Raw genomic sequence first — 19421 nt, forward strand, 5'->3', positions numbered from 1 at the left:
CTCCATAGGGCAGCAAGAAACATTAAAACAAAGTAAACAGCCTGAAAAAAAAAATAGAAGAAAATACAAGATGTCACAGCAAAAAATAACTTACCTGAAAAACAGATTTAGGAGAAAAAATGTAAAAATCCTTGGATTATTTGAACACCACGCCTTAAAAAGAGCCTAAAGATCTTATTTCAAGAAATCTTAAGAGAAACTGTTTAATATAGCTAAGAATCAGAGGGAAAAGTAGAAATAGAAAGAATTCAGGAGTTATCACCTAAAACTCCCAAAATAGTCTCCAGATCAAATAAAAGATACTGCAAGCAGCCAGTATTATTCAAATACCAAGGATCCACAGTCACGATAACAAAAAATTTAGCAGCAACTACTAAAAAGAACTTGGAATTTGATGTTCCAAAAGATAAACAATATGGACATATCCAATTTACCAGCAAATTAAATTTAATGGTATAGGAGAAAAATGAACATTTAAATAAATAGAGGACATCCATGCATTCTTGATAAGACTAGAATTGTTAAAAAACTGAAGTTCAAATACAACAATGAAAAGAAACATAAAAAGGTATACATGAACAATGATTAAGGACTAAACAAGAGCAGTCTTTTTCATAAAGTCCAATTAGATAATACTCTTTTATCTCTTGATGCTAATAAGGAAAAACAGAAAAGAATGGAAGAGGAATATATTGGGTTGGCAGAAGGAGGGAAATGTTATTATATAATCAGAGTATACAAGTAGACATTCCTACAAAAAAAGAAAGAGGCTATGCAAGGAATCAACTTATATTGAACTTCATTGATCTGAACTGAGCAATGAAGAGAAGAATAGACACATACAAGCACACACACACACACATACACAAACTGCTTACAGAAATATATATTTCACTTAACAATAAAATAGGAGGGAAAAAGAAAAAGAGAGAAGGGAAAATTAGAGGAAGGGAAGAATAAAAGAAGGATCAGTCCTAAACTATGTAATATGCTCTTAACTATGTAATGTCAAAGAATGGGAATCTCAAGGGGTGCCCATAAGTTCTGGAATGGATGAACAAGTTATCACATTCCTTTCATTAGCAATAAATTAATTAAATGTTGATAGTGTCCATTTTTTTCTAGCTCTGCTGAAGCCAGAAAAGAATAGTTTTCAGTGCAATTGACAGATTGGTCAATTGATAAACTGATGAACAAAGGATATGGACAATTTTAAGATGAAGAAATTAAGTCATTTCTAGTCATATCAAAAAATGCTCTATAATCACTATTGATCAGAGAAAATGCAAATTAAGACAACTCTGAGATACCACTACACGCCTCTCAGATTGGCTAAGATGACAGGAAAAAATAATGATGAATGTTGGAGAGGATGTGGGAAAACTGGGACACTAAAACATTATTGGTGGAGTTGTGAACTGATCCGACCATTCTGGAAAGTAGTATAGAACTATGCCCAAAGGGATATCAACCTGGGCATACCCTTTGATCCAGCAGTGTTTCTTCTGGGTCTCTATCCCAAAGAGATCATAAGAAAGGGAAAAGGACCTATGTGTGCAAAAATGTTTGTGGCAGCCCTTTTTTGTAGTGGCAAGAAACTGAAACTGAGTGAATGTCCATCAGTTGAAGAATGACTGAATAAGTTATGATATATGAATGTTATGGAATATTATTGTTCCATAAGAAATGATCAACAGGTTGGTTTTAGAGAATCCTGAAGAGACTTACATGAACTGATTCTAAGTGAAGTGAGTAGAATCAGGAGAACATTACAAAGCAACAGCAAGATTATATCATGATTAATGATCTTGTGATGAAGAGAGCCATCTACACCCACAGAGAAGACGGTGGGGATTGAATGTAGAACACAAAATATTTCCATTCTCGTTGTTGTATGCTTGCTTTTTGTTTTCTTTCTCATTTTTTCCTTTTTGACTTGATTTTTTCTTGTGCAGCAGGATGATTGTTATAGAAGACTGCTGTAGTTTGATATAGAAGAATTGTACATGTTTAATATATGGATTATTGGATTATTTGCCATCTAGGATAGGGGATGGGGGAAAGAAAGGGAGAAAAAAATTGCAATACAAGGTTTTGCAAGGGTGAATGTTGAAATTTTTTTATGCATCTGTTAGGAAAATTAAAAAGCTTTAATAAAAAAGTTAATCATCAAAAAAAAGAATAGTATTCAATTAAGGAAGTTGAAAAATAGCCTCTAGTAATGTATTTTTAAATTTCATTTTGATGCATAAGGGTTTTTTTTAAAGGGTTCTTATTATGACTTCTGATTTAACATCAAATCACTCCCAAATGTAGCAATTAAAATGAATAGTACACATTTATCAATTCTCTTTTCCTTCACAAAAATTCTATAGTCTTAAAAAGTTAAAGATATTTGGATAAATACCTAAGATCCTTGCCAGCTCTGACATTCTCTGACTTGCCCAGGGTCACTTCAAAACCAGCTTTTCTGAATCTCAGAGACATCTTAAAATGAGAAAGAAAATAGAATGCAAGCAAACAACAACAACAACAACAAAATGAAAGTACTATGTTATGATCTATACTCATCCCACAGTCCTCTCTCTAGGTGCAGCTGGCTCTCTCCATCACAAGACTACTGGAACTGGCCTGAATCATCTCATTATTAAAAAGAGCCACATCTGTCAGAATTGATCACTGTAAAATCTTGCTGTTGCTGTGTAAAATGTTCCCCTGGTTCTACTCACATCACTTAACATCAGTGCATGTAAGTCTCTCCAGGCCTATCTGAAGTCAACCTGCTGGTTGTTTCTTATAGAACAATAATATTCCATAACATTCAAGTACCATAACTTTTTTTCAGCCATTCTCCAACTGATGGGCATTTACTCAGTTTTCAGTTTCTTGCCACAACATTTTTGCATATGTGGGTCCTTTTTCCTTTGTCCATGTCAAATTGGTAACTTGTATGATGTAATAAATAGTATTGTAGAGGTTGGCCAGCATGAATATATTTCCCTAAATTTGAAATTTATCACCAAAATTAGTAATCCAGGAAAGGAAGAGTTCTGAACATGCCATTACAAGGAAATCAATACTTTTAAAAATTGTGGAAATATGTAGAGAAGCATTGCACATGTTTAATATGTATTGGATTACTTGTCATGTCAGGAAGGGGGTGGGGGAGGGAAGAAGGAAAAAAAATTTGGAACACAAGATTTTGCAAGGATAAATGTTGAAAACTATCTATGCATATGTTTGAAAATAAAAAGCTTTTTAAAAAGTGTAATGTCTAAGGAGGTATCTAGAAAGCAATTATGGATAATTTAAATATTTCTCTTTTTGAAGAATTTACTTCTAAGTTTTAATAAAATAAGTGCAAACAAGTCATAATGCTCTAATACTGGGATTTGCATGAATAGCTTTTTCTCTCAAATCAACTTTCTTAAAATTAAATCATCTGCACATTGGTACAGAGCTAAGGTTTTATGAAACTAAATGTATTTGTGCTATTCTGTATATACAGTGACTTCCAAAATATCATTTTTATTTTTTGAGCTTTCTACATGATTTTCAACTAAGCTCAAAACCTGTTTCACAGGGACTCCTGAAAAATCTAAGACATTTTTTTCAGTTTAATTTTTATATGCATATGGGGCTTAGGGGAAGGAGAGAGAGAAAATAGTCTTTCATGACACTGTGGCCGTGAAGATATTACTGATCAATAATATTTTGATGTAATCTATGTTTTAATCTCTATATTTATGATCATATCTTAGCCTCGCAAGTCTTTTGAAATTTGCAGAAATAACTATTGAACCTTGCCTTTGTTCACTGCCCTTTGTTTTTCTAAGTGTATTTATGTTTTCTTTATTTATAAGTAGATAAAATAAATGTGATTTCCATTTTATTGATGAGAAATCAGGAACAAAAACATTAAGTACTTTGAGATGGGTCTAGAACCCACATCTAACTTTTAGTTCTGAGTTCATTTCACTTTTGGATTACCCCATCTTCAATTAGAATGGTTCTTACTAAAAAGTTCACCCTCGTTTTGTTAATAAAGTTCAAGATTTATTTGAATCTCATATAGATTTCAATGTGTGTGAATGCTTCTCCTTTGCCCCTTATTTCACTAAAATGATGAATTGTGGGCATAATATTCCTTATGGTTTTATTTTTTTACAAAGAATTCTTGAAGAAAAATAAGAGAAAATGGGATAATGAATTTTAGAAAACTCATTGATAGGGTAATTGCACACTTATGAAACTATTAACTTTAGTGATTGTACTTACTCCAACTGCAGAGGTTTACAGGGACAGTTAGGACAAGACCCCATTTCATTATCGAAAAATTCTCTCTCTGTGATATAGCAATAAATAGAAAATAAAGAGCTTTCATAGCATTATTATTCTTGGATAAAAATGCCAATGAGAAAAGGGGTTGGATTATAGGGAAAAGGTTCAAGGTAAAAGAATTTTGGAACTTAAATTAAGTCCCATGAGATAATATTGCTTTTTCCAAAGGTTAACAGTACGACAGCATTTGAAGCTTTTTTCAGCTCTAAGGAACCCAAAAAAGAAAAGCTATCTGGAAAGAAAAAGAAAGATATCTTGCCTTTTTTTGTGAATCATATATTTATAATGTATATATTTTAAAAGCTTTGGAAATTTTAAAACATTTATATACATGTAGTTTTAAATAATGTTCAATAAACTTCATACTGGGTACTAAAGTATAGTAAAAATAAAATTCTGACTTTATAGTTATACATTTGATGTATCTATTGGTTGTAAAAATCCTTACTGATTATGGATGATATACTATAGGTTAAGCTATATAAATAGGTTTTTATTTGAAAGTGAATATCACAAGTCTCCTCTGTCTGATTATTGAAGCCCATAGTAAAGAAAGAAAAAAGGACTGAAGAAAAAGGCAGATAGGCATTGCATAGTGCCAAGTGATCTGCACCTGGCTTCTTTGTCATTGTGTTCATAACAATGGCAAAGAATACATTTGGATAACAGATTTAGTAACCGATTTCAAAGGCCCCTTCCACCCCTCTTAGTCAGACACTTCAGATATAAACATTATTCCATGGGCACCCACACAATCAGTAGTAGTAGTAAGGTCACAGCTGCTGCCAAAATGAAATAATGCAAAGAAGCTCAAAGACCAAAAGTCAATGATTTTTCTATACAAAATTATCCAAAATTATTAACAAAAACAACATGATAACAGCATAATTGCCTCCTATAGTACAAACACCTCAAAGGACTTAAAGAAAAACTGTGGAAATTAGTTACAGATGAGTTTCTAACTATTTTTCTCACCACTAAATTTGATATGTAACATTTGAAATATGATTTTGAATCTATATTTCATAAAGTCTATGTTTCATTATATCAAAATTAGATAATCTTTATCTTTTTCAGGTGGAAGGTACAAGCATATAATTAAATATAAAATTATATGTAGACTTATTTAGTGAAACAGTTATGACTGGAATTTTGAACTTCATCCCTTTATCAGAATGCTCTGGTTCCCAAAAAGTATAGAAAAGCAGTATGGTATAGTCAATAGAATCCTCAATTTGGAATTAGGATATGGATTCAAATCCTAGCTCTGATACTTGCTTGCTCTGTTAATCAATCAGTCAACAAGCATTTTTAAATTCCTTTTTTATTTTTTTAATTAAAGCTTTTTATTTCCAAAATATATGCATAGATAATTTTCAACATTCACTCTTGTAAAATCTTGTGTTCCAAAAATTTTCCCCTCCTATCCCCCCTTTCCCTACATAGCAAGTTATCCAATATATGTTAAATGTGCAATTCTTCTCTACATATTTTCACACTTATGCTACATAAGAAAAATCAGATGAATAAGGAAAAAATGGGAAAGAAGACAGAATACAAGCAAACAATAACAAAAAGAGTGAAAATATTATTTGTGATCTACATTCAGTCCCCATAGTCCTCTCTGTGAGGACTTTATCACAAGACCTTTGGAACTTATCTGAATCACCTCCTAATTGAAAAGAGCCATGTGGCCGGGTATACTGTTCTCCTGGTTCTATTCACTTTGTTTGGCAATAATAAGCATTTATTAAAGACCTACTATGGACCAGTAATTTTGCTAAGCACTGAATAGTCATATAGCTTCTCTGAGTTTCAGTTTTCTTATCTGTAAAATGGGGATTTTGAACATCATGACTTCTAAGATTCCTTCCAATATTAAATGATCACACGATAAGTTTCTAAGAGCTATTATAGCCTTAATTCTATTGTTTTAGATGTCTGAATCAGATATTGTTGCTATATTCTCCCTCCAAAATGTGAAACAAATGGAACAAGTAAGGAAGTACATACAATAATAATCTATTTTGAAAATTCAGAATTAGAATGAAATCCTCTTTTATCAAATTTCCATCTGATAATTATAAAATCCAGAAAATAAACAATTTTGGGCCCCCTAAATCAGACCGAGTTCCTAGAAAACATGGGGATTTTGTACCAAGTAATACAAAAATACTAAGTATCATGAAAAAGAAAATTATATGTGAAATCTTAAAAATAACTTTGGAAAAGCTGACCTTCTGCTACCACTGAGACCAGAAAGTTTAAAGCGAGACATTTGAGTAGCATAATTTCCTCTATTATACTTTGGAACTAAAATACTCAAGTTCCTGTGATATTTTATGAATCCTATGTTAAAAGACCCTATTGCAACATAAGTGTAATTGTGTAATCTAAGAATATGGTAATTTGGTGTTATTTCAGAGGTTTTTGTCTCAGCCTTAGCATTAATTGTAAATTTATAACATATTCCTGAATTAAAATCTGGCCTCAAACACTTACCAGCTACGTGACTCTGGGCAAGTCACAAGCCTTTTTCCCTCAGTTTCCTAATCTGTAAAATGAGCTAGAGAAGGAAATGGTCAAATAGAATTAAGAATTGGACATGACTGAGAGTAAGTGAATATAGCAATTTGTAAATTATGTTAACTTGACTTTTGTTGTTCTTTTCCTACAACTGACTCTGAATTGGGATAATAACAAGGATTACTCTCTGTCAGTGAGAGTTAATGCTGCACTCATCTGGAATGGATAGTGGCCAGTTCTTTTCTTGTCCTAGCTATTCCACGAACTAGACATTCCAATTCTCAGCTTGGTTAATTCTCTCTGGCTATCTCCTATACCTAGAATGCTCTCCTTTGTCAACCACAACTACTAACATTCCCATTTCTTTTTTTCTAGGAAGCTTTCCTCAATCCTTATTTCAGTGCCTTATTTTTGTTAATTATTTCTTATTTATCCTGTATATACATTGCATATATATATATGTATGTATATATGTAATATATATATATATATACATATATATATATATATATATGTATATATATATATATATATATATATATTTGCACATTTTCTCTCCCATTAGATTGTAAGTTCCTTGAGGTCAGGGAATGTTTTTTGTTTCTTTTTATATCCCCAATGCTTAGTATAGTGCTTGGCACATAGTAGGTACTTGATAAACATTTGTTGATTGATTGATCATTTGAACCAATTATTCCTATGAATAATAAATAATAACAATAATGAAGCATTTGAAGTCTTTGAGTCTCTGTGAATAATAACTCTTGATAGCTAACCCGTAATTGTTTTGACTGATTTTCTGCCTCTAAAAATATACACAAAATAGAAGTATATGTCTTAAATCATATAGTACAATCAGAAGAGAGTTTAATATGCAACACTTAATTTGGAGTCATGAGACTTCAATTCATATTTCTGCTTTGTCAGTTACTGCTTTGTGACCTTGAACCAGTCTTTCTGTGTATTAGTTTCCTCATCTGTAAATTCGTATGTGTATAGAAGGGCTGGGCTAGATGATCTCTGAAGTCCTGTCCAGCTCTAGATCTATGTTCATATGGTGTAATCAAGTGATGTTAATCTCAAATAGAAAAAGAAATCTGCTAACGCGTATTGATATAGAAAAATGCAAATTAATATCATCTAAGTTGTATTGTATTTTTCTTCAGTTAAATAGGAGTCAATCACATTATAATCTTGTTCAAGCTGCATTTTGGGGTCTATAAAGCAGCAAGCTGCAAATAAATTTGAGACATCTGACAACAAATCTAAGTATTAGAGGCCATGTTGAGCTGAAAGAGGGAGCAAGAGTTAATAAGTTGGCCTGACAGCAGCAGGAAGTAGATATCAAAGATATTTTTCTCACAGTTCAGATACAAAATCTTATTTTTTTCTAATTTGTTGATTTCAGTTTTTGGACTTTAGAGAATCTGAGCAGATAGGTGGTACTAAAGTTTGGGAGTGGAGTGGGTGAGGGAAGAAACCAAAAGTAGACTTCATTAATATGACTTCTCAAAATCTGAAAAAATTTATGTATTTAATTTAATATTGTTTTTCCTTATTAGTTAATTAGCCCCCTTTCACATCTGTTTTACATTTACTCATCAAAAATAGCACAATACAGTATTGTATTGGCTAGGCTGAAGGATGAGACCTACCATTTCATTGCTATAAGGAGCATCCTAATAAGAAAACTCCTACCAAAGCAGCTTAGTCTCTTTTTCTATTACTTAAGGATCAGAGAGTTGCCTAGGATATTGAGAGTTTAAGCGAGTTGGTCAGAATAATAAAGGTGATATTGTTAGAAGTGGTAGAAACTTGATCTTAAAATGTCTGGGAAAAACTTGATTGTAAGGAATTTTGAGAATTAAGGATAAAATGACAAATGCAATTAATTAAAGAATGATTATAATTTGACATATTCTACCTAACAGGTAAGGAGAAGCTAAAGCACATCTCTCCAGGATTCTATAAGCTGGCCTTTTGGTACTTAAATTCTAACACTAAATCTTACTATACTTATACTCTAGTTAAAACTTATTTTCCTTATGGGTTATTCAATGAATAACTATACACAATTATACAAATGTTAAATTATACACTATGCATAATAAATGGGTTGTATCATAAAAAGAATTGTAGAAGAACTATGGATGACATCTGTAGGAGGAAATGATATTCAAGAAAATAAGTATTTCATAATATTTGTTTTCTCTATGAAAAGGGTTTTTTGAATATACTAAATGAGATATTTTGTATGGGAGGAATTTGTTAGATTCTAAGATAAGTGTTTTAATAAAATGGATAAAGTCATTTTTTTTTCCCACCTCAGGGTTTGTCACAGCTAAGTTTCCTACTTTTGACAAAGCAGTTTTGGGTTTCTGTTTTGTTTTTTTACCTGAACGAAAATGAGAGCTGAATTTCTCATTTTTAATTCAAACTGGATTAGACCTCATTTTTTAAATTATAGCTTTTTATTTATAAGATATATGCATAGGTAATTTTTCAGCATTGACTCTTGCAAAACCTTCTGTTCCAACTTTTCCCCTCCTTCCCCCCACCCCCTCCCCTAGATGGCAGGTAGACCCATACATGTTAAATATGTTAAAGTATATGTTAAATACATTATATGTTTACATGTCCATACAGTTATTTTGCTGCACAATAAAAATTGGACTTAGACATAAGATAAAAATATCTTGAGGAGGAAATCAAAAAATGCAAGCAGAAAGAATCAGAAATGCTATGTTGTGGTTCATACTCATTTCCCACAGTTCTTTTGCTGGGTGTAGCTGGTTCTCTTCATTATTGAACAAATGGAACTGATTTGGTTCATCTCATTGTTGAAGAGAGCCACATCCATCAGAATTGATCATCATATAGTATTGTTGTTGAAGTATATTATAACCTTCCATAGACCTCATTTTTGAGGGGCCTATGAAAAACATAAGCAAAAGACAAATAAGTTTTAAGGGCTTCAGTCTCCTACAGATCAGTAAGCTTATCATATTGTTCCTGCTCCCCATTAATGTTCCTAAGTATACATCTTTCCACCAGATAGGCTAGTTTTTATTACAAAATGTATGTCAAGAGAATCTCTCCGACCTTCAATCTGTTAACCAGTGTCAATCTTCTACTCTATATCAAGATTCCTTTTTTTTTTTCCAAAGTGGCAATGCATCACCACCTGGACAATTTTATCATTGCTTATACCCTTTTCCCCAAAAAGTATAATGCTGTCTAGCTAACCAAATTGCATTAGCTTGTCAAAATGACCCATATCTTCCACTTGAAAGCTGAAAGCAGTTCTTCCTGACATTTTTGTACTGAAAAATATATGCAAAAACTTGCTTTATCTACTGATTTAGGATGAACAAAGTATCTGATAGCAAAGGTTCTTAAACTTTCTTAGGTCATAAATAATCATCACAGACTAAGGCTAGATGGGATGTTTGAGGTGATGTCGTCCAATTCCCTCATTGTACAGATAAGAAAACTAAGACCAAGTAAGGGATAAAGTAAATTGGCCAAAGTCACAGAGATATTAAGTGGCAGAATTTAGATTGGAATCCAGGTATTCTGTATCTAGATTCATGTTTTCCATCTTATCATAATAGCATGGCATTATGATTCAAAGACTCAAACGTAATCTGATACACCAAAACCCTGTTATTTCCTTCTCTGAATGAATCCTTCCACCAACGCAAATTGCATCTTCTCTGGGCATTCTATCCTATTCTTATTAGATGGCTGAAAATTTTACCACTCTAATCAGTCCAGCAATGGGGCTCTCAGCTAGTCCAGTTCTTAGGTGGAAGACATGACAAAGCTCTCCACAAATCTTTGCGAAATATTTAGCCAAGGGTACCACTATCCTCCCAATCACCCAGGCTCCCAATCTAGCTGTTATTCTCTATTCTTCAACCTCTTTCACTGCCCATATCCAGTTAATCCAGCTCTCATCATATCTCATCTCATACATTCCTCATCCCTTTCTCTCCTCTGACAGTTACCATACTGGTGGCCTGAATTAATAATAGCCTGCTAATTGGTCTCCATCTCTGTTGTGACCCTGGATATCTTAGAATCAGCTTGAGTCAGGATAAGCAAAAGTCTTTATTCTTGTTCTTTTGGGGTCGCTCTCAGGGGATTAGATATAGGAATATACCTTTTTCCTCTCTCTCTATCACCAAAAAATGAATCTCCTCCTCCTATTCCACCACTTCTTTGTCCACACCCACCAATGGAGCCAGCACAGAATAGTTAAGTAGGATCATCTTCCAAACATGTTAATAGAGAATTGTCCAATTGGTAATTAGCCTCAAGTGCTAGGTTACCTTGCATCTGCTCAGTGTAGCCCTTTACACATCTCCCCCAAATCTCTCCCCATTTTAGTCCATCCTCCATTAAACTATCAAACTGATCTACCTAAAGCACAGGTTTGACCATGTCAACCCTACTCTCTCCCCTTCCTTTTACTACTCCCATGCAGAAGTGGTATACCACACTTCCTGATAGAAAAAAGAGCATCTGAGAAATCATGCAGATGATTGTCTTGTGGTCAAAGGACAAGCAATTTTGTTAACTGGAAGGATTTAAAATGTGTTTATAAAAGGTATATTCTAGCTTCTTCAACAAACTCCAGTGGTTTCTATTACCTCCAGGATAAAATATAAACTCTTCTGTTTGTCATTTTAAGCCCTTTACAACATGGACCCCTCCTAACTTTTCTTCTATTCTTATACCTTATTCCTCTCCATGTACTCTGTGATCCAGTAAAACTGATCTCCTTGCTGTTCCTCTAACACTAACTCTTTTTCATCTCCTGATTCTGACCAATTTCACTAGCTGTCTCCCCTGTCTGGAATTTGCTCCTTCTTCATCTCTGTCTCTTGGCTGCCCTAGTTCTCTTTAAATCGATACCTTCTTCAGGAAGCCTTTTCCAACTACTCTTTTAATCACAGTGCTTTCCCCAGAGAGTACCTATACATAGCTTCTTTGGATATAGTTGTTTGCATGTTATCTTCCACTAGATTGTAAACTCCTTGAGATCAAAGAATGCTTTTTGGTTTTTGTTTTCTTTTCTGCCTTTCTTTATCTCCTCATTGTCTAGCAGTGTACCTAGAATTATTAGATTTTTAATGACTGCTAGTGGACAGATTGACATGACATGGCATGAGGCTGACCCCCAGTTCTAGAAAACTTTCTCAAAAGAATGTTCTTCCTAAGCATCTGAGTCTTAGGACTTCAGTAAGACCTCTTTTCTAAAACATATAGTAACTTTTCTGAGGTAGACAATTTCATCAGAGAAATACAGGACTGAGAAGAATGACTGGCAGGGACATTGAGAAAAGCTATGTACTGTGCAGGGATATTTTAATTTGTGCATTGTTTCCTTCTTGGTATACTCAGGGAGAAATCTGTTCTGATCTCTGATATTCCATTACCATTTTCTTTCTATCACCATATGCTGGAGGTGGGAGAAAAGGGTGGGAATTGTATGCTGTCAAGTTTGGAACTGAATGTGAAGGGAAATTGAGGGTTCATCCTAGGAAGTACCAGATTCATGATGAGATTATTTGGAGCAAAAGGGAAGGAAGTAACTGAGAGAACCAAACATTATGATGGTGCTGATAATCATTTTACAATGTTAGGGTTTTCAAAGTTATTTTCTTGTAGCAACATAGTGAAAAAGATAGGGCATATATACACAACAAATTGCAGAAGAGAAAAGTGGGCAAATCTGAATTCTTTAGCTACAATCTATGGCTAAGTATAGTCTTAAAGAAGGAATTTTTTTAAGATAAATGATATAGCTAATGAGGCTTGTACCAAGCATAGGCTTTATACATTCAAAACCAAGAGCATTTTTTAAAATCATGATAATATAGTAGAAAATAGTTATACTAATCTTGAAGAGTCGTAACTCTGACTGTGATTATGACTGTTAGAGAGGAAAATGCTATACAGCAACCTTTTTAAAAATTTCCCATTCAGTAATTGGTAAATATGGTAACATTCTGAATGATAATATCAGGAAATTTGCAAAGGGATCATCAAATAGAAGGTCAACAATATGAAGGGAATGCATAAACTAAGAAGTTAACTTCTATTTTCATTGCCATCACAAAGAAAACAATAAGCTTTACACATGTTTTAGACTGAACTCAAGACATTCTGACTCAATGTCCAAATCAATATTTACTATACTGGGAACTATAAAATGTAAGAAGGACTACAAGGTAAGCTTGTTGTTAAGAATATTCCCAGTGGTACAAATAGTTATAAACAACTGTTGTCCCCAAGAGTTTCTTTGCCCTAATAGTGAGGAGGGCCACCAGGGGGCCTCAGACTACTTAGCCTTCTCACTCTGCAAGATTTCCCTGGCTTCTTTCTTCTGTCTTAGCTGTTCTCTATGCCCAGTTAATGAAGCATGAATTTTAGAGCTAGACCGGGAATTGAGATGACTTGATTATTTTCGGATAAAAAATTAAGACCTATAAGAAGTTGTGATTACCCCAAGGTAACACAGAGAGCTAGTGGTAGGACTATGATCCTAGATGCTTTTGACTTTCAGGTCATTGTTCTTTCTTTAAAAACCAAACTATGTTACTAGTTCCTTTTTCTGGTTTTATTTTTTGATGTAAGTGGGGGTTAAGTGTCTGAGGCCAGATTTGAACCCAAGTCATCTTGACTTCTGGATCTATGGTCTATCCATTTTGCACATTTTGGAAGATTGTCCTTGTGTTTTCTCATGTGCCAACTTCTACTTTTTACATCAGTAAGAAAAAAAAAAAAAACTTCAGCTAGGTGGTGCAATGATTAGAGCACAGTGCTTGGCACCAGGAAGAACTGAGTTCAAATCTAATCTTAGTGTGAACTTGGGAAAGTCACAACTCTATTTGATTCAGTTTCCTCATCTATAAAGTGAAGGAGAAAAGGAAATAGCAAAAATTTCAGTATATTAGCCAAAAAAAGTCCCCAAAGGGGTCATGAAGAGTCTGCAAAATTTAAACAAAGAAAAAAAAACACAAAACAACAACAAAAAACAAAAACTAGAGGGCTAAAAAAATGCTATCCACAAAGTAAGAGCTACAAAGTTTCTAACTATTTTTTAAAAATCCTATATTCTCTCTGGGTCAACTATAGGACCTCTACTTCAAATCCTTTGTAAACAGCATCCAAAAGCTTCGAATTAAAAGTTCAAATAAACATATTGTACATCATTACCCTAATTATTTTCCTTTCCTCTGGGAAAAACAAGCAATACCCCCTACACATACACATAAATAAAATACTCTAGCTTATTACCTAGATGACTGTTATAATTATTCTCCTCCGGAAAAAGAAAATGCAAATCATTCCCTTTCCCCCCAAAAAAGTAGTCAGTTGCTAGTGACAATTTATATAAGTTGACTCTATGTAGTGTAACCAGCAATGTGGTACATATTGTGCCCTAAAGAATTAAAAAGAAAAAGAAAAAATCAATATGTTAATATAATTGCAATGCCAATTAAGCCTGGCTAAGTTCCAAAAGAAGTTCCTTGGTAACTAGATAGTGCAATGTCTAGGGGGAAATGTGACAGGAAACAGGTGAAGCTATGTAGGAGTCAGGCCACATTAAGGGGAAATGACTCCAATTCATTGAAAACAAAATGCTGTTGAGTGAATGGTCTTTTTTAGTGTTGCCTTAACTCAGGGACCACTTGCAATAGGAATTAAGATTTTTTTTTTACTTCTTTGATAGCTCCTTTAGAGTCTTTCCTCACTAACTCCAAAGATTAAAGTGTGTCTTGCCCTGGAGAAAAGGCAACGAAAATGGCATATGGAATTAAAGACGCAAGATTAAATTCAAATCCTTGCTTTACTACTTAGTTTATGTGTGATCTTATGCAAGTCATGAGCATGTTTCATTATGTGGTCTTTTCTCTCTTCCTCGATCACAATATTCCACTTCCCAAACTCTTAGCCTTTCTACTCAATATATCCTATTCCTGGAATGCAATCTCTCATTAGTCTCATAAAGTCCTTGTTTTTCTTTAAGAAGCAACTCAGACACAATATTCAGTATGAAGCCATTCTTATCCCCAAATTGCTAGTGTCCTTTTTTTCCAAAGTGTCTTATATTTATGCTCGATCTGTGAGGATGTATATACCCTCATTTTTGTGTTTACATATAAACATACGCACACACACACACACACACATATATATATGTATGTATATATATACATATACATACACATATATAAAAATGCTTTATTTTTATGTTGTATTATTTTATATGATTTTATTTCTCCAATTAGAATGTTAACTCATATTGAGTAGGGATTATTTAATTTTTTGTACTTGTATTACAGTACTTAGCACAGTGGTAAAAGCTTAACAAAGGCCTGTTGAATTATTTCTCCATGATTTGTAATTGTAAATACTATTCTCAGTTTAGTGCTCCCAAAGTCATTTCACAGTATTGGACTCAGTCAGAAGACCAGTCTTCAAGTCCTGGTTAGCCAATGACTCCCCAGTTTTAACTCTCGTTTATTTTTGTCCTTTGTAAGGTTGTTTTGGGAATTTTTGTTAAAGATAGGTTTGGGTATTTTTGAACAGTATACAAGGGAAATAATTTGATAATATCTTTTCCCCTGCCCCAGTTGTTGGTTCAGCAAGAATGCATTAGTTACACTAACTTCCACTACTGCCTTGTAGTTTTGAAGGCATAAAGCCTTCCTACTAGGTAGGTCATTGGTAGATTATTGACAAATATCTGCCTGTGATGACCAAATGCTAGAATATAATGCAGGCTATTTCATTAAGACTCAGTTTCTTTGACTATAAATGAGGGCTTTGAATTAAATAATCTGTAAGTTTCCTTCTAACTCTGAAATTATTTTCCTGTGTGCATAAAACATTCTTTTATGATGCTATCATCCCCAGAAGCTATAAGGCTTCTGATTCCAAGCAAGATCAATTATCAGATCACCCATAAAAGGATATTAAGAGTTAGAGTTAAGCTAAGCAATGGAATTTCAGTAGGGCATGAGGGTAGAAGATATATATGACATGGTATACACAATCATTTTCCCATTTTATTGATTAGTTTTCCCTCTTATTTGTCTGTGGATTGATTGCTGTCATAAAAGAAATTCTGACAAAGTTAGCAAGGCTAACAATCACAAAGAAATAGCATCAATAGCCTTTCAATGATCAAAGTCCCAGAATGAAGTCTGACAGAGTCTTTTATAGTGATTAATAAAATGGCAAAGTCTCAGACAAAATAGGTTTGTCTTCTTCTTGACTGGCTATAAAGTAAAAGACTGAGTGGAAGGTCAAGTCTTGAAACAAGGATGAGGATAATGGTCGTAACCTGAACAACTTGAAGTTACCCGAATCACAAGAATAGAATTGTGACCTAAGGTCACTTAGCTGTGTCAACTTGCAAGAGTAAGGAATAGTGAAGAGAAATATTAAATCTAGCTTGATTAAGTCTTAACATAACAGAATAAAAAATCAAATTTCAATTTCACACTAATCCCTAGAGTGAAACCAACTGAAAAGCATTTTCATATTTTATTAAATTATTACAATATAATATAATAACATATACTGTGCTAAGTTGACTAGTTTATCATTTGTATTGCTTATCACTACCACTAACTTGCACTAGGGACCTGTTATTGCATACTCTTTAATCTTCATTTCTCTGTTTCTTTTAAAAAATTGTATTAAAACTTTTTATTTACCAAAAAAAATATGCATGGGTAATTTTTCAACATTGACACTTGCAAAATCTTCTGTTCCGAATTTTCCCCTCCTTTTCCCCACCCTTTCCCCTAGACAGCAGGTAACCCAAATCATGTTAAATGTGTTAAAATATTTTAAATCCAACATAGGTATACATATTTATATAGATATCTTGCTCCACAAGAAAAATCAGATCAAGAAGGGAAAAAAAAAACTGAGAAAGAAAACAAAGTGTAAGCAAACAACAACAGAAAGAATGAAAATGCTATGTGTGGTCCACACTCAGTTTCCATGGTCCTCTCTCTGAGTGTAGATGGCTCTCTCCATTACTGAACAATTGAAACAGATTTGAATCATCTCATTATCAGAACCGACTGTATTGTCGCCGTGTACAACGATCTCCTGGTTCTGCTGATTTCATTTAGCATCAGTTCATGTAAGCCTCTTCAGGCCTCTTTGAAATCATCCTATTGGTTGTTTCTTACAGAAAAATAGTATTCCATAACATTTGTAGAGGGCTGGAACTCTGAAAAGGTGTACTTGAATCCAGAACACTGAGTACTTAAGGCTAAATATGTACTCAAAGTGATATAATGGTTCTGTAAACAATACTTAGATGATATGGTTATGTGATAGCTCTCCTTAGGATGGTGCCTGCTGGATGTGTTGTGATGAGGTAATTATAGGGAAAGATTGGAGGGCTGAGGGAGAGTCAGACTTTCTGTGCCACAGCTAGCTCAGCAGGGAAGACTTCAGGCTCCAGACTCCGTAGTAATCCATCTTTGAAGAGCTTGCCTGCCTCCTTCATTTCTAAAGACCAAGGACTTTGATCCTGAGGCCCTCTAGAGAGCTAGCCCAGACATTACAAACATTCATATACCATAATTTATTCAGCCATTCCCCAATAGATGGGCATCCACTCAGTTTCCAGTTTCTTGCCACTACAAAAAGGGCTGCCACAAACATTTGTGCACATGTGAGTTCCTTTCCATCTTTTAATATCTTTTGGGATATAAGTTCAGTAGTAACACTGATGGGTCAAAGGGTATGACAGTTTGATAACTTTTTGAGCATAGTTCCAAATTGTTCTCCAGAATGGTTGGATCCGTTTACAATTCCACCAACAATGCATGAACACCCCAGTTTTCTCACATCCCCTCCAACATTGGTCATTATCTTAGCCAATCTGACAGATGTATAGTGGTATCACAGAATTGTCTGATCAGTAGTGATTTGGAACACTCATATGACTAGAAATAGTTTCCATTTCTTCATCTGAAAATTGGCTGTTCCACATCCTTTGACCATTTATCAATTGGAGAATGGCTTGAATTCTTATAAATTTGAGCCAATTCTCTATATATTTTAGAAATTAAGCCTTTATAGAACCTTTGAATGTAAAACTTTTCCCAGTTAATTGCTTCCCTTCTAATCTTGTCTGCATTAGTTTTGTTTGTACAAAAACTTTTTAACTTAATATAATCAAAATTATCTATTTTGTGATCAATAATGATTTAGAGATCTTTATTCTTCTTATTCTTCTCTACTTCTTCTTTGGTGACAAATTCTTTCCTCCTCCATAGATCTGTGAGGTAAACTATTCTATGTTCTAATTTGTTTATAATATCATTTTTTATGTCTTCTCTATGTGTTTCAGGCTACCTTTCAAAGGCAAATGGAATTCATTTCTTCTTATCCAAAAGTAATTTCTATATTCTTCACTATCATTTCCATTTTAATGATTTTTGAGAAAGGAAAGAAATGAAAACAAAACCAGTTGGACTGCATGTTTGATAAGATTCAACAATCTTTCATTTCCTTGTTATGGATGCTCCTTCTACCTTTAAAGATCTTAAATGCTCAGTGACCTAGTAGACCATCTTTGGGAGTCACTGTGTGCAAAACTTTTCTTTATCCTGAAGCTAACATGGTGATGAACCTCTAGAAAGTTAGGCTTCCAGCAAGAGAAAAATGTATTTCATCTTGAGATTCATATTTATGGCTTTTTCAGAGTGGTGTAGGATCTGCCAAAAGCTTGTATTCCACTGGCACATCCTTCTGGAACCCATGGTCACATGTATTTCATACCACTGAACTCAAGAATTCTAGAGGAAGTTGACTGAATTCAGATAAATGCTCCTTCCTTCCCTGGCCTCCTTCCAGATTCAGATCAAATCCTACCTTGTGCTAGTGCCAGGTGCTACACCTGTGGGCCTTTCCTCCTTCTCTTGAGCCTCAGTGCGCATCTGGACATGAACCAGCTGTGTTCCCCAAAGAGAGTCACAAGTCAGAAGAGATGAAATCAAGAGGAGCTTTCCTCTGCCTTCCTCTCCTCTACAATCTTTGGTCCTTCCTTATATCCCCCTTTCCACACCAACCTTTAGGAAGTAAGTTTATGCAGACATGGGTGATTCAGGAAAGGTCAGAGACCCCGACAAGGAACTTTATGCTGACGTGGCTGAGTCAGGAAAGTCATGGAGCTCACATCCTGATGACAGAGCCCTTCTCTCAGGACAAGCATGTTTTTTGGGTCACTGTGACTTGCTCTTTGACCTGAGCTATTGTCAGCAACCTTTGCAAGCCTGGGGTCTCATGTTTGTCAGGGGGACTACAAAATAATCTCCAAGCCAGCCCAGATTTCCTGCCGGGGCCCTGTGTCAGCACACACTTCTTGCCCGGGTCCTCTTGGCCCCAACATGCAAGAGGCCTTTCCTGGTCACCCCGACTGTTAGTGCCCTCCTTCTGACAAGCCCTTCATATGTCTTCTACGTATATAGTCATTTATATTTGGTTTCCTCCGTAAAAATGACAGATCC

This window comes from Sminthopsis crassicaudata, chromosome 3 (genome assembly GCF_048593235.1).
Source record: "Sminthopsis crassicaudata isolate SCR6 chromosome 3, ASM4859323v1, whole genome shotgun sequence".
NCBI lineage: Eukaryota > Metazoa > Chordata > Mammalia > Dasyuromorphia > Dasyuridae > Sminthopsis > Sminthopsis crassicaudata.